Source organism: Lissotriton helveticus, chromosome 3_2, assembly GCF_964261635.1.
Source record: "Lissotriton helveticus chromosome 3_2, aLisHel1.1, whole genome shotgun sequence".
Classification (NCBI taxonomy): Eukaryota; Metazoa; Chordata; class Amphibia; order Caudata; family Salamandridae; genus Lissotriton; species Lissotriton helveticus.
The window spans coordinates 165,671,567-165,690,922 of record NC_136062.1 but is presented as its reverse complement, the minus strand read 5'-3'; positions in this window follow the sequence as shown (position 1 = coordinate 165,690,922).

The following is a 19,356-nucleotide window of genomic DNA, read 5'->3' as shown; positions in this document are numbered from 1 at the left end:
CTGCGGGTGGAGCCAACTCTCATTCTATGTATCTTAAAGAATGAATAACAATACGCCATGAAAACAAATGTGCTGTAAAGCCAGACATCAAAACAACAGAGAAACAAACAAAAAAAAACTATATATACATATATATCTTTAGAATAGTTCAAGTTCAAGTTCAGAAATTTGTATAGCGCACTACTCACCCATAGGGTCTCAAGGCGCTTCTGGGAGGGGGAGCATTATTTATCGAAAAGCCAGGTTTTAAGTTCCTTTCTGAAGGAAATGTGGTTCTGTGTGAGGCGGAGTTGAGTGGGGAGAGAGTTCCAGGTCTTGGCCGCCAGGTAGGAGAAGGATCTGCCTCCCATGGTGGATCTGTGGATGCGCGGAACTGCGGCAAGTGCTTGGTTGGAGGATCTTAGTTGGCGGGTGGGTGTGTAGAAGGACAGTCGTGTGTCGAGGCATTCGGGTCCTAGGTTGGAAGATAGAATTAAGACATTACATGGATTTACCTAGCTTGAAACAAAGACAGAAAAGGGACAAAGGTAACCCGAAAAGGAAAAGAAAATCAATAACAAAGTAGAAAGGAGGTGAGAAAAGTGAACGGAGATAACAGAAGACACAGAGCTAGGTTAGGGGGGACAAAATGAAAATGAAGAGAGAACTAATTCAATCGAAAAACAAGATGACTCCTCGTGTGACAAGTTATAAGAGTGAAGTACTTCATCGTGTTAACACACCCGTATCAGAGAATACTGCGGAATATGTAGTTCACACATTCCTACCCTAGTGTAATCAATCAATGCGTTAACGCACCTGTAGTAGAGATGTATTCCTCACTCTAGGCCACAGGGTCTGGTCTTATTGAAACAGTGGGCAACCAGCCACACACTGGTGGCGCGAGCACTCTATCGTCAGTGGTGTGGTGTAAAAAGATGAGAAAATCTAAAAACAAAGTATTTCAATCATTTGCCCTTCATGTGCGCCAACGATGTATCCGTGTGCGCCACAATCTTCACCCTCCCTGACCACCGCTACTAAAACTCCCCCACACCTGAGGTCTTCTTTTCTGCCACATTAGAATATTGCCACCTGGGGCTGCCGTAAATCGGCGCAGCCCTACAATGCGCATGAGGTACGTAAACATCCATCCCTAGCAGCCAGCAACTTATATTTCTTCCCCTGTAACGCCTGCTGGGAGGACTTTAGGCTGGGCTGGACGCAGGCTCCGTCCGCTGTTAGCTTGAAGTCGGTTAGTATTCGCGGGATGTGACCGCATTTCGTCAGACTGCGGAGATTTGTTGTAAGTGGGGTGACACAGAGTTCATTGTCTCGCTGCGTGCTCCCAATCACGCGCGAGACTCGCAGAGGTGTCACAGCGCGGCGCGCGATGTCCCTCCATCTCGCTGATTGCAGCAAATCACGGAGAAGTGATGACAAACGTCTCAAGAAAGATACCCTGCTGCAAAGGAACTCTGGTCCCAGCGTACTTTCATAGCATCAGCCCATCCGTGGCCGCCTAAGCGAGAACGAAGTCACGAACCGTCATCATAACATTCATTCGATTGGATACAGCGCGTAAATCTCAGACTAGTACTTTCAAAATATAAGTTACCAGTCCTTTGTTCTGACCACCGATTATCTGCAGGCCAATTTGGGCTACTGGATCCCGCGACAAACCACACAGGCAAAATGCGTAGTCCCTTTCTCACCCAAGGACGTACTTTCACTAAAGGTGCATTGGCATCACACCCTGCAGGTGAGATGCGTATTTCAGATCAGTGGATGGTTTCAGCGCAGGCCCTAGAAGAGGTACCGCCTGGGAGTGCTAGCACCATACGAATTTGGCATATGAACTTTTCAAAGAAAAATGATCATTTCAGGGGCATATTAACAAGGCGGCGATAAATACATTATCGCCGCTTTAGCGACGATAATTTTATCTCCGTATCAACAAGGCCACTTAGCGGTGGTTTTCAACGCTTAGCGACCGGATTTTTTATCGCCTAGCCTCGCATCGCTAATGAGATGCAAGGTAGGCGTGTGATAGGCATATCTGGGAATACTTCAGGGTAATCTATCGCTGACGGGGCAACGAGGCCCCATCAGCGTTAGCCTTGCGATTTATATCGCTAACAGGGGCTTAAGTCAGGAATTTAACGTCTGTTAAATTCCTGATTTAGGCATACCTGTAACGGGGAGTGGTTTATGTGGCTAAAACCACAGGCCCTATCAACAAGGTTATCGCCATTTTCAATGGAATATCGCTGGAAAACCAGTGATATTCCTTTGAAAACAGCGATAATCCCCACTATCACTGGGTTTTTTATCTCCATGTCGTTAAGCATTGTTAATACAACGCTAACATGGAGATTATCGCCAGCGATAGCCAGTGATAGATTTCCTCACGCTAACAGTGGTCAGCGATAATTATCGCTGCCGCTTGTTAATATGCCCCTAAGTTACCAGTTATTTAAGGACTGGTTGACCCAGTGAGTTTAACTGTCACTTGCTGAAACATGTTGTGGTCAGCAAATCACAATTTGAAACTGGAGTAACGTTAACCAGCCTTTCATGTCAAACCACCTTACTTTATTTGCTGTAAAGAGGCAGGAGTATTGTATAAAACCCAACATAAAAAAGAACATGAATTGTCTAAGGTTTAGACATTTCCTGTACATTCTTGAAATATAAGGGTGATAAACCAGGAATTGTATGCATGACAACACATACTATCTACTGAAACTAATCAAACAGTTTATGGGAAGGCCAGACCCCTTTCTCTCCATAAGTAGTATCAACATTGAAGTCAGGGGTTTGTTGGTCCAATATTAACTATATCTTGTGGTCTTTGAAGTTGTCTTAGATTAGTATGGTTTTTGAAAATGACCATCTTTTTCCATGGTACTCCCACAGATTTTTGCTTTCTTTACTTGAATGAGTTTCAGTTGGCCCTGGGACTCTGTGCACTTTAGTCCTGTCTCCCAGCGGTTAATAGTAATTTAAAATCCAATGTAATAGTAAATTGTAATTTTATGGTACTATTTTAAAAATGACACTTTTAAACAGTAGTTGTTTTCCTTCCTAAGCCAAATGTGTCTTTCTGCAAGCGTCCAGTGTCACCTGACTGTTAAATGGTACACCTGTGGTGTGACGGGGATTGCTCAGAGACAATGGACCAAAGTCTTAGGTGTGGAGAAGTGTTTTCCTCTGTGAGCAAGATGGCCTGATTGAATGTGCTCAGCCCCTATTTGACATTCAAAGGGTGCCTACCGTATCACCCTTTGTCTTCTTAATCAGCTTGGCTCAAAATCCAGTGGAAGGGAAAGCTGAAGCCAGAGGCCTTGTCTGTTACTGGCCGGCTGATCAGTATCCAGTGGATCTGTCCTGGATTCTGCTGCTGGCCTCTGCTGGAGTGAGTCTTGATCCCCAAGCACTGTCCTCAAAGTCCTGCACCCTTGGCTGGAGTCAAAATGAACTCTGCCTAAAGTTTCCTGAAACCTGGGACTTAGAAATGTTTACCAACCTTTTGCTCTGGGAACTGACCGAGGAACTGGACAAGAGCGGCTGTCACACACAAAACGTAGTGGGGCGGGAAGAGGGGAAATGCGGGCGGGAGAGCCCAGGGGAATTACATTTTTTTTATCTTAAGTTGACGGCCACACTGGGTGCTTCTTCTTCCATGTCCCAGTAGGTACTGGGGCTGCTTCAGACTCCCTGTCCAATCTCTGCACTGCTCTGCAGCATGGAAATTGGCCTGAACAGCCTAGAAAGACGCCCTACTCAGACCAGGGAGTCTGTGGGGTTTCTCCAGCCCAACTGTTCAATGCAGCTGGGCTGGAGAAACTTAAGTGCACATGTGTGTGTTGGTCGGCCTGACATGGCCGTCCAAACACACATGTGTACTTATAGAGTGCACATAACACTCCTCCTATCGCCTCACATTCCCAGCCCCTACCCCTTCTAGCACATGCTGGCTGAACCAGCAGCTTAAAAAGAAAATGATAATCAAATGTCGTTTTATTTCTTAGCTGCTGGCTTTGCCAGTAGAGCGACGCTCCTCCGCCATTGTGGAGGAGCCACCCCTGGTACTGTGACCCACCTGCCGAACCAATCTGACGTAGGTGTGCTGCCTTTGGGACAAAGATTCAGGTTGATCCCTTTACATTCTTCTATGCAGCAGCAAATCTGATCCAGGGTTAATTTGAAGAAGTAGTGTGCAGGCTTGTTGAACCGTCCTTGGCTACAGCCTCCAGCTTGGCCCTTCTGGAGGACCCCAAGCTCTAAAAGAGTTGGCAAGTCTGTAGGTAGAAAACTTCACCAGGTGAAGGCACGAAAAGTATCCACCCAGCGAGGGACCTTAAATGGGTGCAAAATTCTAATTTCTCTCACACTAAGTTTTCCCATTGAAACTCAACAGCATTACCAAACCTCACCCAGTGGCTATCCTACGGCATGCTGCCCTCTTTGGAACTAGCCTGTAGCCTTGCTCCACTGAGGATGTTTTACTTCCATACTAAGATTATGTCTACAGAAAAAACTTTCCACCAGGATTAAACTGGTGCCTGTATCCGACCTGCACTTTTATACGGTTCCTACAAATTCAAAAGGACTGCGTATTAGATTAACAAAACTTCATAATACAGAGACTACGGGCCTGAATTAGATCTTGGTGGATGGATTACTCCATCACAATGGTGACAGATATCCTGTCCGCTCAAATATAAATTCTGTTATACACCCGCTGGCGCTGTGAGACCTACGGGTGATACACACGCCTAACAAATACCAACTACAAATATTTTTGCAGACGGGATATCCATCACCATTGTGACGCAGCGACCCATCCGCCAAGATCTAAATCAGGCCCTAATTCTTCTCACATCACCAGTAAATGTTGGCTTTCTTAGCTCACAGATCCGCATCTAATCTCCGAAATCTCCTAATGTTACTAACTGTTACTAATACCCTTATTCTAGCGAGAGCAAGATTGGAGTAACCTTCTGTGAGACCCAGCTGGACCGATCTAACACCATATCTTGGTGTAATGTCTCAGAAAGCCAGCCTCAGAGCATTAACAAATGTATTCCATATCAGTGTGCAAGCCTGCACACATCTCTGCTTGCAAAGCTATTTTCCATTTTAGGATGAATGTTGGTAGCCTGCGGAGCTGCCTCTCATTCGCAGCTCTATGCAGCATTCATGATAACTGCTGTGTGAAGTGCCTCTCATCTAATTCAAAGCAATGCTATCTGGCAAAAAAGAGTTGTCTCCTACGAGTACATAACAAAGCAAGGACATCGCGTTATAGTAAGTCTGTCCCTGGAACTAACAGAGCAGACGATAGAACAACGACTACCCCAAAAAAAATTTCAAATAACTTGTTCAAACCACCCTCTTAAAAAGATGCAGCCCTCCATCACAGTTATTTTTTTTTTTTTGTAAAAATTTTTTATTGCATAGTTCAATGCAAGTAATACAACAAATTTGCAAGGAGTTTTTGCGGGACCTTAAATTCCTTTGCTCTTTCCAGTCATTGCATACACAGCCTTACAACCCGCATCCCGGAGGCCGGGCGGCGTCTCTAGCATTAAGAACACTCTCCTAATCGCTTGGTGCAGTCGTTCCTAGCAGTCCACCGCTCTCCGCTTTTAACTTTTCTCAAGATCCTCCCTCCCATCTTCTAGCAGCTGGTTGCTAAGCCCACTATTATAACTGGGTTATTTCACCCTCCCCCCCGCCCCTCCCTGGTGTCAGCGCCTGCTCTTGGTGTTAGTATATTCGATTGTGTTGGTAGTCTCAGGAGTCTGAAGTCGATTATTGGGTGTGTGTGTCCGGAATCAGTGCTGGGACTATAACCGCCTCCCCTGGGGCCCCGGGGTCTGCAGCTTCTTCCTCCCCTTCACTCTCCACTGCACTGTCCCTGAGAGCTTGGACCAGGATTTCCCACGCTAGTGCTGCTTCCTGGGCTTTCTCATCCGACTTACGTCGGGCCAGTTGGTACCTAATTGTGCTCTCTGCTGCAGTCCATTTCAGAAATTCGTGCAGCCATTTCCGGTGCGTCGGCGCAGCCTTTGATTTCCACCCCTTGGTGAGCTCCCTCTTCGCAATAAGTAGGCCCATGTCTATAAATTTACTTGAGAGTTTGGTTTTGCGTGTGTGTGGAAACCAGTGTAGGAGTGCAACCGCACCGTCATATTGCAATTCTCTATCTGTCACCTCGTTCAGGGTGTCACCCACTTCCCTCCAGTATTCTTGCAACTGTGGACAGCCTCTCAGCATGTGTAGTAAGTCAGCACCTAGTAGCGCACATCTGGGGCAGGCTGCGTCCACTGCGCCAAAGTATTGTGCTATTTTATGCGGGGTGAGGTAGGCCCTATGGAGAATGTAAAGAAGTATCAATTGGAAGCGGGCGTTTCTGGTGCTGTTCCTGGCTCTCTTAACCAATTGGGACCACGTTGTATCTGGGATTTCTCTCTGTAGGTCAGTCTCCCATTGTGTTTTGAGGCGCGTAAGAGGTTGTATATTCTCCGTGTGCAGTCTGGAGTAAAGACACGTAACTGCCTTGAAAGTCCCCGCTGCCATCATCGTGTATTGGCATGTCGGTGATGTTTTGGGTTCAACTAGTCCCTCCCCCCAATGTGCCTGTACAGCCCTCACCACAGCCGCGTGTAGTAAATAGTCTCCTCTCGGGAGATCGTATTGCTCCTGCAGAGTCTGGTATGGTGTCAGCACCCCGTCTGTATAAAGGTCTCCCACCATCTGTAGACCAGCCTCCTCCCAAATTTGGAGGTTCGACCAGTCTCCACCATGTGGCAGCGCTGTTATCATACCTATTGGGATCTCGGGTGCGTACGGGTGCCCAGGACCGGCTCGTCTTTGCATGCGGTTCCAACATAGTCTCATCGTCCTTTCTTCATGGGACAGCCCTCCGAGTATTAGTCTCTGTTGTAGAGCTATATACGCCAGCACATGGCGGGGGGTGCCAGCGTCTCCCTCTTGCTCCGGACCCCGATATACCCTTGCCACCTCCTGCGTGAAGAACTGCAGTTGTGCTGCCAGGTAATAGAGCTCGAAGTCAGGGACCGCCAATCCTCCCTCGTTCTTCGGGCGAGTCAGTGTCGCCAATGCTATCCTCCGCCTGCCTGTCCCCCACAGGAAGGACACTATTCGAGACTTTAGTCGTTTAAAAATTTCACCTGGTATCCATATGGGAAGGGTCCTAAAAAAGTACAACAATCGTGGGAGGGCGATCATTTTGAGTAGGGACTCCCGGCCCGTCATGGATAGAGGGAGGGTGGCCCAGAAGGTCATGTTGCCCTGCAACGCTCGGATACATCGACCAATATTACCGTCCAATAGGTCTGCGGGCTCGTGGTAGATATACACCCCGAGATAGTGCAGACAGTTAGGTTCCCAGCGTAGGTCGGGGCGGGTCAATCGACACTCCTCCGCCTTGCGGAGGGGAAAGAGGCAAGTTTTCGCCCAGTTCACATTCAAGCCTGAGATGTCTCCGAATCTCGCCAGTAGGTCCTCCGCACCCTTCACCGCCTCTTCAGCATTATCTAAGAACAGCAGAAGGTCGTCTGCGTACAATGATATGTAGTGGTGGGTTCCCCCAACCTCCAACCCTCGGTAAGAGTCTCCTCTTCTAGCCAGTGTTGCTAACGGCTCCATCGCAAGAGCAAATAATAGGGGAGAAAGTGCGCACCCTTGTCTAGTTCCCCTGTTCACCTCATATCGGTCAGATATTAAAGCCCCCACTCTTACCCTAGCGCCTGCCGATGCATAGAGCACCTTTGTCCAGTGTATGTAACCTTCGCCTAAGCCAAAACTTTGCATCACCTTGTACAGGTAGTCCCACTCTAGGCTATCAAAAGCCTTTTCTATGTCGACCGACAGGACCATAGGGTCTCTTGCGGTAGGCGGGGGATCCGCTATTAGCCTGAGCAGCCTACGAATGTTGTGTGACGTGTTTCTAGTAGGAATGAAGCCCGACTGGTCTCTATGGATCAGACCCTGCATATAGGCTACCAGTCTGGTGGCTAGGATTGTGCTTAAGATCTTATAGTCCGCCGTCAGCATTGATAACGGTCGGTACGAAGCCGGATCTGTGCTATCTCTGAGCGGTTTTATCAGGGGAATCATGATCGCCTCGCGCATCGACTGGGGTAACTCGCCCTTCTCCTTGGCCGCATTATATATTATTTGTAGTCTTGGGGCTAGTAAATCTATATATTTCCCTTAAAATTCAACAGGCAGCCCATCCATACCCGGTGTTTTATTACGCGCCATTCTCTTTATGGCCCCTCTAATTTCCGTGAGGCCGATCGGGCCCCCGATGGCTTCAGTGTGTTCCTTCTCTAGTTGAGGCAACTGGATCTCGGTTAACAAGGCTTCTATCGCTTCGGTTCGATTCTCCAAGCCCCTCCTATACAGCCTTTCGTAATATGCTCTAAAGCAATTCAATATGTCCTGCTGGGTGTTGTACACCTCTCCATCCAATCCTTTCAGGGACAATTTCGAGGTAGTGCCCCTGCTGGGGCTGGCCAGCCAGGCTAGGAGTGCCCCTGTCTTATCCCCCTCAGCAAGAGCTTTAGTCAAATAGGTTTTGTAATCAAAGCTACGTAGGCGCTCTAACTCCGCCGCCACCGCCTCTCCCGCTGCACACACCCTATCTTGTAGTTCGGGGCGGTTGGGTCGTGATTTCTCTGCATCTCTCAATTTCCGTTCAGCCTTGTCTAAATCGTCTATGAGTGTCCGCCGTGCACCCGCAAATTTCCCTATGCAGTGTCCCCGTACCACTACCTTGAGTGCATCCCATTCTGTAGCTCTGGAGGAGGCAGTCTCCTCATTCTCTACAAAGTATTGGGAGATTCTGTCTTCTAATGCTGCGCTGAACTGCGGGTCATCCAGCGTGTCAGGTCGGAGTCGCCACGTCGGGACCAGTGTAATCCCATTCATCCAAGCTAGCGTGAGGAGTAAGGGGTTGTGATCTGATATCGTGCCTGCTAGATATTCAGTCCGGGCAACCATCGGTAATACCGGTGGGAGCACAAGAATGCATCTATGCGGACGTGGAGGTCGTGCATGCTGGAGTAGAAGGAATAGTCCCTCTCTGTTGGGTGTTGTACTCGCCTTACGTTTGTCAGGTCCCACTTCTCTTGCCAGTTTGATCTGTGTTTCGCCAATCTGTGCACTGGGGAAGCATGCAGTGGTGGGTGCGACCTATCTAAAGTGGTGTCCTCGATAGAGTTGAAGTCCCCCCCCATCAGCACCAGTCCAGTGAAGTAGGTAGCTAACAGCCTGGACCGTCTAGTGAAATATGAAGCTTGCTCAGCGTTCGGTGCATAAATGTTGCAGAGTGCTATATGGCGACCTCTGAGCAAGCCTTCGACTGCCACAAATCGCCCATCTGGGTCTACAGTGTGCCTAGTGACCTGGAAGGGAACCCCGGCCCGAATCCAAATTAGTACTCCCCTGGCAAACGCTGAATACGTGGTGTAGAACAGGTGACCCCTCCATCTCCTTTGCAGTGCAACCCCTTCTTTTTTAGTTAAATGAGTCTCCTGCAGAAAGGCAATGTGAACCCCTCTGCGGACAAGGTAGGAATGAATTTTGTGCCTCTTTGTCATTGAATTCAGACCCCGCACATTCCAGGACACACATTTTAACGACCCCACACTATCCATTATCCCGGTGTAGTCGGTCCAGGGCCATTTCCAACAGCGGCCAGACGCCAGGTATGACACCATCCCCACCCGCCCTCAACCACCTCGCTCCCTTCCCTCTCTGAGCTCCGTTCCCTCCCCGCTCAGTCCCTCCCCCCAACTCCCATACCATGCCCTGAGTTACCCCAACTTCTCTAGGCCCCCCCCTAGAACAGGACCTAACAGCAGAAGAGTTACCCCCATCCAAACAAGTGAGCAACGTGCTCTCAAAGCTTCTTACTCCGCAGTCTGTACTGCGGCCGCCTTATGGGCCTCTGGGCGCGTGTACTAGCTTCTGCTACGTTCAGTGGTCTCCCTGTTCCCCCACCCCTCAATTTGCATCCAGACTCACGTTAGTCCAGTCTCACGGCTGCCTGCTCAAGTGGTCGCGCGCACCATACTAGCTAGACTGCCGCAGCCAGTCCCCCCATGTCCTTGTTTCAGCTGCCGAAGATTTCTTCTGCGGTTTGAGGTGTGACAGTCGGACCCCTCGTGCTGTCCACTTCTGATAGTTCAGTTTCCGAGCCCGTTCTCAATTCCTCCGAGATCGATTCTCTCTCCAGCGGCGTCGATGCCGCGCCCGAGACCTCTTTCACCGCTTGCAGCGCCGCTTTCAGTTCCTCTTCTGTCTGAGATTCCGTCGGTTTTTTCCGGTGTTGTCCACGTTTCCGGAGTCTCTTGGATCGTCGCACCGAGCTCTGCTGGAACTCCTCCTCAGCTCTGAAGCGGGCCCCATCCGTCCCAGCCTTGTAAGTGTCCCACCAGGACCATGCCTCCGCTGATGTTGTGAAGAATAAAGCTTTCCCATCCACCAATATTCGGAGCCTTGCCGGGAAGAGAAGCGAGTACTGCAGTCCCTCCATGCGCAGTTCTCTTTTAATGGACAGGAACGAGGCACGTAGTTTTTGAGTTTCGAAGGTGTAATCCGGGAACAGCGTGACTTTACTGTTATCAACCTGGAAGGGCCCCGTGTCCCTCGCTCGTTGCAAAAGCCAGTCTCTGTCTCTGTAGTGGAGCAGTTTGATCACCACCGGTCGTGGGGGCAGACCCGGTTTCGGGGGCCTGGCTGGTACACGGTGTGCCCGCTCCAATGTGAAGAAGGGGGATAGGCCCTCCGGTGCCACCACTGTCCGCAGCCAGTTGTCTAAGTAACCCATCATGTCCGTCCCTTCTTTTTTCTCCGGAAGGCCCACTAAGCGTACATTGTTTCGACGACTGCGATTTTCTGCGTCCTCTGCCCTCCTCTCTAGTGCTTGGATGCGGTCCAGGGCTTCCGTGAGTCTCCCTTCCAATGCTTTATGTCCCGGCACAATGTCCTTCAGAGTGACCTCCGCTTCTTTGACCCTCTCGGCTAGTTTCCCATGGTCAGCCCTCAGGAGCCCCAGGCCCGTCGATACCTGAGCAATGTCCCGGTGTAGAGCGTCCTTCGTGGCTGCAATAGCTTCGAGGATCTTGTCTTGCATCAGCTGTAATTCCGACTGGGGCTGCTGTGCGTCCTCGGAAGCCTCTGTGGTCGGGCCCCCATCTCCCTTTGGTCTCCGCGGTTTCCCCATTTCGCCTCTGACGTACCAGCCGGCCCCGCCTGGGCAGTCCGAGGTAGGTAGTTCACTCAGCAGATGGCCGGTTCGTATTCCTAGGTAGGAGTAGGCGCCGTCCAGGCAGTGGCGTCTCGCGTGCTGCGTGGCCGGGGCCCCCCTGCTGGCGGTGGTTGTCGAGCTTCAGGGGCCTAATCGCTGTGGCGGTGCGTTCCTCCCTCAGAGGAGTAGGAGGGGTGTCTGTGGCCTCTCTCCCCAGTGATGAAGCCCAGTCGTGTTCAGATTCCTGTCTTTGCTCGGGTCGGGCTCTCTGAGCATACACCTGGGATCCCTCTCCGTTAGGCGGCTTCGCTCTGCAGTCGTGTGCCTCTCCGGCTGCTGCACTGGGCCTCCGATCGCTCACCCGCGCGCTCCGGGGGGAGCAGGCCCCAACGCCATGGAGTCGAGTTGTCGCTCCGGGATCGGAGCAGTCGCACCTCGTTGCCGCCCGTCGCTAAGGCTCCACACTGGCCCGTTGAAGGGGCGCCGGCCAGATGTCACAACCCCGTTGTTTGGAGGCCCCCAGGCCTGGGTCCGGGTGAAATGTTCCTGGGAGTGGTGGGGCTCCCGCTCGCCAGCGCTCCCCACTCCCGATGTACTGTCCCTGTCGTTCAGCGATGGGCAGAGCTCACCCCCCAGGGCCGATGCAGGGCCCCGATTCCCGCTCCGGCAGCCCCCGGGATTGGAATAGGGGAGGGCACCCGCAGGGCAGCCGGGCCCTGAACCTGGGCATACGGCTCCGCTCCCGGTCGAGTAGCGTCCTGCTAAGGGCGTCCGGGTCCCCCTCCAGCCTCCTCAGAGTCGAGACAGTCGGCTCCCCAGGTGTGCCCCGCGCGCCGTCCCCACTTCTCTCTCACCGTCGGAGCCCCCTGCAGCCGTCCGGTGCTACCGTCCCTGCACCTCGGCAGCCCCGCGGCAAAGTCCTGCTGTCGTCGCGGGCTCTCCGGTCCTCTTACCGCTTGCCCGAGGCGCCGCGCTCACTGCACCTCCAAGCGCCGCCGTGCCTTCACCAGGGGGGCCGTAGGCCCTCAAGCCGGGGCATAAATTTTCGGGTCTCCCTCCAGGCCGTCCGGGCCCGCACCGGCGTCCTCAAGGTCCGCTGCCGTCGGAGTGTCTCTCGGATGCAATCCCTCACGCACAGGTCCGTAGGCTCCGCACAGTGGGGCTCCAGGTTACTGCCGACGACAGTCTGCAGTCCTCAGCCGCTTCCACGTCGCCATTTTGTGCTCCGTCTCCTCGGGCACTCCGCGGCCTGTAGCGCACGTTGTAGCTGGTCTGCCGGCTAGCCACTCGATCGGTGCAGGCACAGATGGAAATCGTGGGATCGACCCGATATTCACGGGGATCCCACGTCTGGTTCCGGATTAAATACGGATAAACGGGCCGAGGGTCGGGAGCCTCACTAGGCTGCGTCCGCTCTCATCGGCTGCTAGCCACGCCCCCAGCCCTCCATCACAGTTGTCCTTATCTTTTGACTTTGTTCTGGTCAAGTGCAACCAGATGACCGCTGTTAACAAATAACACATTTGATGCTATTTTGAACCTTAAAATTTAAAATTCATAACTCCGGTTCTACTTTTTGGGTGTTTGTTGTTTTGGTGTAATTTCATTTAATAAAATATTCCTTATTTTTCAAAATTGGTTTAATTTTTTTTGTGCTGTGTTTTCACTTTATTTCTTGCAATGGTTGAATCACTTTTTGTTTATTTTTGAGCAGGACGAGGTCCTAGGTTCTATCTCTTTGGCTGGGACAGTTCTTCTTCTAGGCAGACGGTTGTGACTTGGAATTGCTACTATGCATCCTTTCCCTTAGTTACCTGTTCCTTGCTGCTCGGCCAGTATGGATGTGATGCTGTGGAACGCTGGAGTGCTTGCTGAAGTAATGGAATGCTGGAGTGCCTGGTGTTGTTGAGAGTGTCAGTTGGGGTTTGTGTGCCGACTAGCAAGGAGGCTGCTCCTGGTGGGGCTAAACTTCCTATTTACTATTTACCATCTGACTATTCTATAACTAAGATTTAATAAATCTTACGCGTGTAACTTACTCAGTTGGAGTGTGTGTGCTGAGCAGTAAGGAGGCTGCTCCGAGTGGGGCTGAACTTCCTATTTACTACATACCATCTGAATATGCTGTAATTAAGATTTAATAAAGCTTACTCATGTAACCTACTCTAAGATTACTTGGATTTCTTCTCTGTTACAACACTGGCAACAATTTGGAGAAAGAACGTATGTGTTGTGGAAGATGAAGTGTATTTAACTTTGCTGAAGAAACTGAAACAAAGAAACTTGAAGCTTGAAGGAAAAGGAATGCCGTGGTTAGCTCCACCAGTGTCCCTTACTACCTGGACAGCCTGCAATCTGGGGCGTTTTTCCTTCTTCACATCAAGGGATTTGATTAACTTATTTCAACATCATTTTGCCTATGTGTCATGTTTGCTGGCCAGTGAAGGGTAGCAGAAGCAGGGAGCTGCCTATAATACATGGACACCCTTCTGAGCGGTGGACCGGTGGAACATCTGACCTGTTTACAGTCTGCAGTCTGTAACGATTGTGCACACGTGGATGGTCTACTAGTTTTGAGGTAAAGGCTTATTGAGAAGAGTGTGTACACAAAACAAAAAAATCCATTCATGAAGCTACTTATGCCCTGTGTACTTACTGATTTTTTTTTATGGAGCTCTGCGGGGAGTAATGGAGCAAGCGTTTTGAAACTGTCTCGCATGGCTGAAGGTCAGGTGTTTGGAAATGCAAGCCTTTTGATAATTATCTGCTCACCTGAGCGCATTAGTATGAGGCATTTAAAATCACCCTGGATTGTGAGGTCAGCTCCTAGTGTTGCATAAGGAGTGCACTCTCTATCAGGCTAGAGTAGAAATAAGCGTGAGGAGGATGACATCTTGGAAGTGACAAGAGATCGTAACAACCTCCATCTCCTAATGAGAACTATGTGACACAGTGTACTGGCAGCCATTTTAGTAAATTGGGGGCTATTGTATGGAAACCTGCTGTGAGCCCGACATTGCACTCACATTTTCAAGCGGCTGCCCGATCTTTCTTTATGTCTCTATTTACGCCGCTTTCTTCACCGGATGTCACCGTAGATTGCAGGTGATGTGAGTGTTAGCTTTTCAAGGGTATTCAGTAGCAGCCTGCTGGGACCCCAACAGTTGGACTGAGGACCACTACCTTCTGTGGTTCACTACTTGTTGCAGTTACTTCTGAAAATTCTACTTTGGACCAGTCTACACACACAGCTGGCACATGTGAGTATACAGAGGACTTGCTACTTGAGAGTGCTGCGTGTTGGATTAGTGACTGTGTTATGTCTCTAGGCATCCAGTTTTTGGTAAAAACTTTGGGTGAGAGATCACTCACTGGTGACCTTAAATGTCTTTGTTGAATATTGTCCTGTTTCCTCAAGACATGTTATGCCTTGGTATTATTTTTTTCTTCAGTTCAAGATGCATTCATTGCCTAATGATATGTATGTGTATGCCATGTTATTTTTTTTTGCTTACCAAGATTCTAGAGTGTGAGTCTTTACCCTCAATGGCAAGGGTATAATGCGTTTGATGTGCCGTATCCACTGCCACTGTGTTTCATGTTGGTCATAATAAGTTTGCTGCCCAATTGTATGGTTTGTTTTATATTGTATTGTCAATGTTTGTAGGGTGCGTGGCACTGGTTATGCAGAATTTTGATTGTGTTGTAGGGTCGTGTACCATAGTGCTGTGTTGTAGGGTCCTGTACCCTAGTGCTGTGTTGTAGGGTCATGTACACTCATGATGTGTTTTAGGATCATGTACCCAAGTGCTGGTTTGTAGGGTTGTACACCCTAGTACTGCGTTGTAGTGTTCTGTGCCCAAGGTGGTGTGTACGTGGTACCTTTCATTTTTCTGTTGTGTTCAGAAGGAGGTGAGTGAGGGTGTTACGCCACTGAGATGTACTTAATTCTCCTAGTCCTGTATAGTACTACATTGGTGCAATTGTAATGTAAGAAATGCCGTAGTCCTGTTTTCTAATTTTCCTAGCCCTGCATAGTGCTACATTGATGTGATTGTAATGTTGTTGGACTGCCTCTTAATTCTTCTAGTCCTGTATTGTACTACATTGACATAATTGTAATGTATCTAATGTCATAGGATTGTTTTGCTATTTTTCCATATTTGGTCCTTTAAATTTGCAATTAGTTAGTGTTACCTTATATTAACCACTCTTGTGCTTATGATATTAGATGATGTATATTTCCATCGTACATTGTTTTATATTGTCAGCTGTTCTCCCGTAGGTAAGGAGAAGTGTTATGACTTAAATATTTACTATGCATCCTTTCCCCTAGTTACCTGTTCCCAGCTGCTCAGTCAGAATGGATGTGATGCTGTGGAATGCTGGAGTGCTTGTTGAGGTGATGGAATGCTGTAATGCCTGGTGTGGTTGGGAGAGTGTCAGTTGGAGCGTGTGAGCTGACCAGCCAGGAGGCTGCTTCTGGTGGAGCTACATTTTCCATATACTATTTACCATCTCAATATCCTATAAGTATGATTTAATAAATCTTACTTGTTAGAAATGGGGGTCTCTAGTTTTTTACCGTTGCCCAAGATGAGACCCTTCTTCCTAATCAGGGTAAGGGGGATACACTTCTAATCTATAACGCATGCTCACCCCCTTGGTAGCTTGGCACAAGCAGACAGGCTTATCTCAGAGGCAGTGTTCAAAGCATGTGTGCACACGTACAGTAATACTGTGAAAACACTACAAATGGACACCACACAAGTTTAGAAAAATAAGTAATCTTTATCTAAACCAAACAAGACCACAACATCAAAAATCCACAATAAAGTAACCATATATGACTTTTAAAAGGTAGAAATAGTTTTGTCCATAGCAAACTATAGATGCAACACTTTCAACACAAAGTAGCTCGGATGCGTCAAAATCATAGACGAAACAGCCCCAGGGAAGGTGATGCGTCGGTCCCTTACACGCAGGGAAAGTGATGTGTTGAGTTATAACTCCAGAGTGGTGATGCGTCTGTTCCATACTGCCACACAGGGAAGGAGATGCATTGGTTCCTTACTGAAGGGGAGGTGGTGTGTCAGTTTCTTACTGTACAGGGAGGTGATGCATCGGTTTCTTGCTGAGGCCCCAGCGTTGATGTCGACTTGGTGCCCTGGTGCGATGCATGAGGATCAGGGAAACATTGGTTCTCGGCGTGAGTTGATTTCCTCAGCTGCAGTCCCATGATGCTTTTGTTCTTGCACCACACAGCAGGGCCTATGTTGGAATCGGTGCAGTGATCTCGGCCTTCGTAGATCGGTGCACTCGATGAGGCATGCAGCGCTTTCTCGAGCTGGGGCAGGCATTTCATTGGTTTCTTCAGCATGAACCACCTCCAGAGGCTCAGAAAAGCAACAGGCACCTCTTGGCAGGTCAGAACTCTCAACAAGGGAGTTCAGGGGAGCTGGGGTGAAGTCTTTATATCCCTGAGACTTCAAAACAAGAGGCCAGCTCTACTTCAAGCCCTTGGAGATTTTCCTCAAGCAGGGGACACATCACACAGCAAAGTCCTTGTCCTTTCCTTGACAGAAACAGCCACTGCACAGACAGCACACAGCCAAAGGGAAGTTCTCCTCAGTTTATCCAGCTGTTCTCCTTGGCAAAGGTTCTTCGTGAATTCCAGAAGTAATCTATAGTTCAGGGGTCTGGGTCCCAATATTTGTAGCCTATTTATTTTTGTTGTCTGGTGTCAGAGAGCTCTTTGCCCAGCCAAAACTGGTTATATCCTCTCTTGTGCAGCTTCCTGGCATGAGGTGGAGGCAGCATTGTCCAAGGCATACCAGGCCCATTCAGGAGTGGGAAATATCTCCTCCCCCTAACCTGGATGCAGCCCACGTCTATTCAGCCCAGCCGTGACTCACCCTGGAAAAGCAGGACCCACCTCACCCCCCCAAAGTGGCTGTCTGAACAGAATGCACATCCCCAGCCCCTGTCACTCCAGTATCAGACAATCAATACACAAACCTAGCAGAGGCACACAGGATGCCTAAGCAAGAAAATACCTACTTTCTAAAAGTGGTATTTTCAAACACAAAATGTAAAAATCATCCTTACTAAAAATGCATCTTTAGATTCTGAGTTCATGCATACTAACCTTTATCTTCCCATCTTGTCCCAATGGAAAGATATACTTAAAAAATGTTATAAATTAACTCCCATTCTACCCTATGGGACTGAAAGCCTTTCAATAGTGAAAAATTAAATTGGCAGTATTTCACTATCAGGACATGCCACACACATCAGGACATGTCCTACCTTTTACATACACTGCACCCTGCCCACAGGAGTACCTTGGGGCTACCTTAGGGGTGACACATATGTAAGCAAAGGGAAGGTTCGGGACTGGCAAGTGGGTACACTTGCCAAGCCGACATGGCAGTCGCAAATTCTCACAGACACTGTAGTGACAGGTCTGAGTTACCTTTGAAAGGCTGCTTGTGTGGGTGGCACAAAGAGCACTGCAGGCCACTATGAGCATTTGATTTACAGGCCCTGGACACACACAGTGCACTATACTAGGGACTGACTAGTAAATAAAATATGTCAATCATGGAATCACAAATCCATAAACACCATTTACAGAGGGAGCACTTTCCCTTTGAAACTGAACAACAGTGGTTAAATGTCCATAGCTTCTAGACCAGCAAAAACGAAGTCCAACACACAGCAAAACACAGGAGGCCAAGGCAAAAATACAGAGGAAACCATCGCCAATGATGCCAGGTCTAACATTACTCATGTAACTTACTCTACGGCTACCTGGACTTATTTTGTGTTACAACACAGACCTCACACCCATAGGCAGTGGCTGAATATCTAATGCCCATTCCTGTGAGCCTCCTCTGGACTTGAGCTGTGGCAGGTTAAATAATATCTACTCCTCATCTGGTGCTCTATGTGCACATTGTATGTTGAATGTGCTGATGGCTTACCCATGCCACCAGGAGTTGTGCTTAGGTTGCTTATGGGTGAACTTCATATGGTGTTGGTAAATGTCCCAAAATATCAATGGGGAGGGAAAAAGAAGCTGTGATCCACTTGGTTTCCAAAAGTTAATGTAAAAATCAAGTAGGGGGAGAGTGGACCACTTGTCCTGTGTCACCAGGGTCTCAACTAACGTGGCAGACCATTGTTGTAAAAAAAACCTCAAATACGGACACAGGCCTTGGGCGGTATATGTTGACCATAACAGCATTATCATTGGGTCTTTTCTTTGTACGTTATGCTGACCTCCACATGGAGGAAGACCAACTGGATTTACAGTAATGGTCAGAAATCAAAAGAACGGGCGTGCTCTTTCTAAAAAAAGTGACATAAAAATTCCTTAATTCAAGACTCCTGTATTTTATTCTCGAGACATGTGAACTAGGAAGTTAAAAACAGTGGCGTGCGTGTTTAGACTTAGATATTGGTCTATCGCACTGGTGATCGTGGTCATCAGGGTCAACATGATTCAGCCTCTTGGGACCTCTAGAGCATGGGTACTCATAGTACGGCCCGCGGGCCAGGGGCGGCCCGGCAAGCCTTCCTCGGCGGCCCGCGGACCATGCAAACATCAGTACCCATGTATTATTTTTTATTTTTATTAAAGAGTGTCTGCTGCAGCGCGACTCAGAGAGTCTCTGCTGCTCTGTGGGGGCCGGGCGATTCTCACATAGCCAGAGTGGAGCTGCAGGGGCCTAAGATGAGGTGAAATACAACAAAGCCTCATTAGCATGTAAATGGCCTTTAACGACCTGTGAAGTGCTTGGGTGCGGCTGTGTGTGTGTGTGTGCACCTGGAAGCTGTCTCAGCCCCAGCTGACACGCAGGAAGGGTGAGCTGACAGAGGGTGACAGAGGGAGGTAGAGAGAGGGAGGGACGGAGAGAGGGAGAGAGAGAGTGAGAGAGGGAGGGGAGAGCGAGGGAGTGAGGGAGTGAATGAGGGGAGAGCGAGGAAGAGAGGGAGACGGGGAGTGAGAGAGGGAGGGGGGAGTGAGAGAGGGGGGAGTGAGAGAGGGGGGAGTGAGAGAGGGAGGGAGTGAGAGAGGGAGG